The sequence below is a fragment of the Rattus norvegicus genome, chromosome 3, assembly GCF_021556685.1.
Source record: "Rattus norvegicus strain SHRSP/BbbUtx chromosome 3, alternate assembly SHRSP_T2T, whole genome shotgun sequence".
NCBI classification, from domain to species: Eukaryota; Metazoa; Chordata; class Mammalia; order Rodentia; family Muridae; genus Rattus; species Rattus norvegicus.
In genome coordinates this window covers 56,769,921-56,776,779 of record NC_141536.1, presented here as the reverse complement: position 1 = coordinate 56,776,779, position 6,859 = coordinate 56,769,921, and positions in this window count along the sequence as shown.

Below are 6,859 nucleotides of genomic sequence, written 5' to 3'. Positions count from 1 at the left end.
CTCATGCATGTGGGAGCTGGAGAATGAAGACAAAGAAGTCTCTGATTTAAAGAGACAGAGGAGAGAGTATCTATATTCAACCAAGCATGAGTGAAACCAAACTGCTTAGTTCTGCCCAAGGTTGAATTCCCAAGGTTGCTAACTAACACATATGAAGCTGGAGATGCTGGAGATCCCTGTGGGAGCTCCTCGAGCAGTGTGCTGTGTGTGTTGTGTGTGATAGTTGGTCCAACCTCCTTAGGCATTCAATGTGGACTCAACACCAGTGACTCTGCAGACATCTTCAAAGCCTTCAGGACCTAAGTGAGGCTGTTGAGAAACCCAGCTTCTGGGATTGAAAGCTTCTGGGCTCTGTCTCTCCAAGGTACAGACCTCTACGGCTGGACTCTTTGTCCTGTTGTGTAAGCCCGGCTAGTAATACTGGTTTATTATTTGTAAGACATTGGTTCTGTTTCTAGAAAGACCCTTTGGTAATACAGTATGTTTGTCCCAATATACTCAATGTGTGGAACAATGGCTGTCTCTTACAATAAGCACTCAGCAAATGTTCTTTTATAAGGGCGAGGCAATGAATATATCTTCTAAAAGAACACAGGCAAATCCAACAACTAGAAAAAAGTGTCAAGGGCTCTCTCTGAAAGTCTTGAAAATGGAAGAGCTTGTTAGAATGGGGCAGAGGTCTGAAATCGACTGGGTGGGGTAGAGAAAGCCAGCACAATTGCATGTCTGTGTGCCCTAGGAAGCGTTGTGCTAGTTTAGGGGGCTTTGGCCAGGCTTCCAGCAATAGACATAGCAGTTTGGGGAACAAACGGGGTAAGAAATCCAAGTCATTTATTTGAAGAAGAGAGTAGAGGGTTTTGGCAGGAAAATTCCAGATACAGTATATAAGTAAATAGGAACATTTGGCAAATTAGGGAAAAAGAGGACCTTCAGTAAGCCTGTCCTCTCACCAGTTCTGTGGGTGGGATGAAGTGGGTAAGGTGTTCTCTTGGTGTTTCTTTAGCTCTGTACCTTTCACTATCCTCTGATTTCTAGATCTACTAAGCACTGCTCTGCTACACAAAGGCAGACAGCATCCCTTCACTTGCCAAAGTACTGCGGACAATTGGCAGATCTCTGGGCTGCCATGATGGGCATTCTCTACTAGCTCTAACTTCCTCCCATGGTGAGATAGCCACGCCCCTCCCTGGGAGGGGCCTGTTGACCATTCTTGATTACTAATATCCCCTTCTTCCTCTGACCATGGTGTGGCCCATTGACCGCCTCTATCTATGTTTTCCCAAGGACCACACTCACTTTGGACACAGCCAAGGGAAGATTTATTGCTCTTGGGTGCACATGAATGGCTGAAGAATCTAGAGTCTGATGAATGCAGAGAATGAAGGGCAGCAACTATGGTATACACAGGAGCTCGGAAAGAAACAAAGGCAGGTGGGCACAGACAGCTCTTGTTTTGGAAGGTGCCACCTGCAGTGAGGTTCTTTTTTTCCTAGTCATCACTCCATGTGCCAATCTGTCTGAAAACACTGCAGAGATGGACTTACGGGATAGGTCATACGTTGCTGCGACTCAGCTCAAGCCCAAACCAAACATTCACAGGGGATTCTTGCTTTTCCTAACCCAATGTCTCCCATTCCAGAACAGGATTTGAGTTCTACGATTGCAGGGTCTATTAAAGTATTTGGGGCTACCCCGACTCCACTACTCCTCAGTACTCCTTGGCCCTTAATTGAAGGCTCAATATTTAGCAATAAAAAGAATCAAACATATAAATATCAAAATATATTATATAAAACATTAAGCCAATAAATAAAAACCCTGTGTGCTTTATTGATGCTTCATTAATGAATTTGTTGGAAATAGTTTGGCCTTATTTTGGTAAAACTGAAAACTGCCTTGTGCATTAACATAGCAGAGAGAAGCTGAAAATGGTTCTTTCTACTCCTTTCCCCGTCTTCCTCCTCGTTTTAAACATATTTATTTGCTTATTTACAATTTATAATTCTCAATAAAAATAGTCCAAATTATATAGGAAACAGAGGGAGAAACAAAAATAATAATACTGAATAAAAGAACCAGAGGTTTAATAAGAATAAAAGCTACTGATTTTTTTTAAACTACAGAAGCAGGAGATACTGTAAAAAATATCTCTCTTGGGGTTGGGGATTTGGCTCAGTGGTAGAGCGCTTGCCTAGCAAGCGCAAGGCCCTGGGTTCAGTCCCCAGCTCCGAAAAAAAGAAAAGAAAAAAAAATATCTCTTATTCCAGAATGAAGGTTTCTTCCTGGAGGGAGGGAGAGTCTCCGAGACTAAATTCACAGATTTTCAGACAGGCCAAGTTTCAGTTCAAGTCTCAGCAACTCTCAATGCACTTGGACTTGATCAGTGATGAGCTAATAAATAAAACTAGTTATTTTTTTTAAAAAGCAGAATATACAGGCGAATGACTTTCACGTAATAATCAACTTGTATCTGAGTGAGTGAATAGTCCAGATCTCATTCCTCATCAATGATAATGTTGATACATGATTTTTTTCTTTCTTCTGGAAGAATTAGCTGTTGCAATATCACTTAGCGACCTAAATGTTTTTTCAGGCTTCCAAGAGGTTGTGCAGATGAAAGTTTTGTGTTAGAGTGGACAACTAGTGAATCTGTGTCAAGGATGTAGGCAAGGGTGGACCCTTACTTGGAGGGCCCAAAGCCTTAAGATCAAGTAACACTCCGTATGCTTTGACCATTTACTGCTTTGTAAAGCACACAACATAGCACTGATGATGGACAGGGGCGCGGAGGTGGTGGATCTCAGTGGCCTTATCCACAGGCTCCAGAGAGCCCAGCTCTCCCACTTACTAGGTGGCCAGGAGAACCTCATTTTCCCATAGGCCCCACAAGCACGCCAGCTGTTATCTGTGCATTGTCGGACGGATAAAAGGAGGTGACATGTGGAGTTATGTTTTTGAAGAAGTTACACTTCACAATGATGCCTGATTAATTTTAGAATTGTATGGTTTCTTCATAAACGAGAACTCAAACAATAACCGAGAATAATGGAATCATATAGCTAAAGTGGGCCTTGAAGACCACATCCCTGCTTCACCAACGGAGGTCCTCCCTGCTGGAAATGTGCCCCGCATAGCAAGCCGACCACAGTCGCTTAGAACTCCTCATCTGGACTCACTGTCCATTGTGCATCGCTTTGTAAGCTTCTACTGCATAGCAACGGGGGTGTTTTAAGTAAGGACAAAATGGTCAGCAGAGAGAAGCTCCCCAGGATGCCCAGTAAGCATTACCTGGTGATGATAATTACAGGACTACACAGAGACTAGGCAGAGACTCCGTTCCTGAAGCTCCCCAGTGGGAAAATGAGTCTTACTCTCCCCTCCCCAGCCTCTCCCTCTCCTTCAGCCCCTCCCCCCACCACACACACATACACACACACACTGTGTGGTCTTTTTCTCTTTTTGTCTTTGTTTCCCTGGCCCAAAAAGCATCGCTGTAGTGAAACCAAGTTACACCCCAGGCGAAACGTTGAGAAATGTGCTTTAGTTAAGCTGTGTGGGAGTTTATGGTCTGAATAGCAGCCTATAGGGCAAACACATAAGTAAGATGGTGCTACATAGATGGGCATGAATTCTATTTCTCTCTTCTGGAACACCCCAGGGCATGCTGGAACCTAACTGTTTATTTGTGGAGTTACTTGGCGTGTTTCCTTCTGGGTTTCCCTTAACTCGGTTAAGAAACTTCTGCCGATCCTCCACAGGGTTACTCAGCATCCCTCCCCTTCAGCAAGGAGACCACTCTTGTTGAGTTTCTGTAAATCAAGTGCCAGTGGGATCCACCCGGGTAGCGTCTCCATCCGTTTCTGTCTGAAAGACACAGGATTTCAGATGTAGACGGGCTCTTTCCTAATACTTGCCCAGCACACTGTAGAGATGACAGAAGAGAGAGAAATCAGGTCCCCAAAATGTGCCACCACCCTTTCGTGACAGCCTGGCTCAAACTCTTGGCTAGGACCTGAGATACAACACTTACATTCCCCGTATGCAATGGAAGGCAAGGGGGGGCAAAGCCAAGTGGGGTCAAAGTGGAAACAACGGACAAACTTCAGGCTTCTTAGTGATTCCTAGATGAGTGGCTTCATGACTTTGGTTTTTTGTTTTTGTTTTTGTTTTTGTTTTATAAATAAGCACCTTTCAAGTTTAAACCATGCACCGGAGGCTGGAGGTGGAATTTAGTTTGTAAGAGAGTTTGTCTAAAATCAACTCAGCCCCATATAACCCAGGCAAGGTGGTCCGCAGCTATAATCCTGACATTGAGGAGGGGGCGGGGGCAAAAGAATCAGGAAGTTCTCGGTTATCCTCTGCTGTGTAGTAAGTCTGAGGCCAGTCTGGGATATATGGGAACCTATCCCAAAAGGAAACGAACAAATAACCATAGAACCAAAAAAGTAGTTCTGATTGGATGTTGTGTCAGACTCTCAGCCGTTCCGGCCCTCTGTGCATCCTCTTTCTGCTGCGTTATCAAAAGATAGCCTTCTGTACTCTACAAAATCCCCCCTCGTTTCCCCAAAGTTTATTTCCTCTTCCTACTGTACCAGGTTACTGCTTTCTGGTTCTAAGCTGATCGACTCCTCCCAGAGACGTTCCCAACGGCATGCTGACCCTTGCTGGGACTGTTCAACATTGCAGTGGAAAGGGCAAATCATAGTTCAGATGTATCCTCACTCTGAGTGCACTGGGCCGCCGTTTACCGTAACAACGTGAATGTGCGCTCATTATCACATTCAAGGTGATTAGTGTATGGTCTCACATCCAAGAGTGCACTTCAGAGAAAAGAAAGTATAAATGCATGATTGCTTCCTAATAAATTGAGCAACCCCTTAATGAACCGAAAGCAACCTACAGAGAAACTATTACATACGGGCACAGAAACGGCAAACCAGACAACTAGGGAGGAGAAAGAAGGGGGAATGGAGATATTTCCCCACCTTTTATGATTGCTAATTTAGCATCCAAACCTACGGGGCACCCTCATTTGGAAAATGTTCATCATGGCTTACCCTACAAGCCCGTATAGAGTTCAGAGTATGGACAAACATCCTCAGAGAGCTATCTCACTGTCTTCTAGGTAAGATACAGGCAATGGAGAGGGGAAGGTTGTCTTAGCTGTGTGAGCAAATGCAGCCATTCGCTCCTGTTCCCATTTCTCTCTCCGTCCCTGTCTGTCCTCTCTGGATTTTACTTGATGAGCATTATCTAAAGTGTTGAGATTGACAAAGGCACCCTAAAGAAAGTAGGTCAGTGTCTTGTTTTTGAAGCATCTTACATCTGCGTCTGATTCCCCAGCCGCCTGATAAATTCAAGTGAATGATAAATGTGAATTAGAAAAGCCTGCGCATTTGATAGCAGGTCATCCAGTAGAAACCTAAGGAAAAAAACTGTGCTGTGCAGAGCAACATCAAAAAATGTTGTATCGAGAACATACAAGAGGAATGTCGGTAAGAAGGGGGACGAGAGCTCTCACTGTGCACAAGGAAGTGCCCACCTGGGCCACACTCAGGCTCCAGATAGTGCTCACAAATGGATGGTTTAAGAGACACAGACCAGGATGGACGGGAAGAGCTCATAAAATGGATGAAACTCAAGTTTGGATTTAAAGGCCATTACTAGGTAAGGATAAATGAAACAAACAAACAAAAACAAAATAAAGCAAGCAAGCAAACAAACAAACAAACAAAAAACAGGCCAAAGGCATTGGTCGGGAACATGTGTTTGAGGTCTACTGAGAAAAGTAATAGGGTCTTTGACAAAGTCCAGGAAGGACCATAATTACATGAGCAGTAGGGATGCCCAGAATCTGAAAATCCGACAGCAGCCTAAGGATGGGGACAAACTTCTAAAAGGACAAACTTCTAAAAGAAGACAGTGGCTCCTGGTTGTAGGCTGGGCTGCCCCAGGGGGCCCTGAGAAGGATGACTCAAATTATGCAAATACGAGTGGGTAGCAGAATCAGGACTAAGTATTTTAAAGGCAGAAATTCCCCAGGTTTGAAGCCTTAGCCCACACGCCAGACTTCCCATGGAAAGTGTGTGTGTGTGTGTGTGTGTGTGTATGTGTGTGTGTGCTCTTCTACCTACAATGGGATCCAGTTATCTTCCCCTGAGGCTGGGTAGAAATGTACATCTATGTCCATCTACTGCAGCAATCAGAAGGAAAACGGTGACCCTGTGCGGCCTGAAGGATGAGGTCATAACGGGCAGTATGGCTTCACACATCCCCAAGGAAGGATCCTGCAGTTGTCACACATAAAGGCCACATGGAAATATCTGCAGAGCCCTCATCTTCTAAATCTTCTAGCTGAGACCTCCCCTATCACTACCCAGACACCAGACATGCCCACCGTGCCCTGTCCTCATCAGAAAAATCTAGCAGCAAAGACAACGGTCATTTCTTACCAAGTTACAAGTGAGATAACTTGTTCCACGCCATTCTAAACCCAGCGAGTACATCTTGGCCTTCGGAAGCCACCATTCCAACGTTCAGCAAACTGTTTTCCATGAAGGATCAGAGGATACGTATTTTAATCTTATACCTGCTGTCTTTGTGGTATGAATGTAGCCATAGTCAACAAACCCCGGAAGAAACAAGGCTCACAGAGTTCTAGTAATTTCTTTTTTATTTTTATTACAAAAATCAGCAGTTGGCTGAGTCTGGCCTTAAGACCTGACAGGCTAGCCTCTGTCCTAGATTCAGAAGTGTTTTGCAGTAGGTCTTGCGATAATAGCAGTGCCAAATTAGTCCTCATGGCTGAATCAGAAAAACAGAGATGGGGACTAGACACCGTGGCCAGGACTGAGTCACA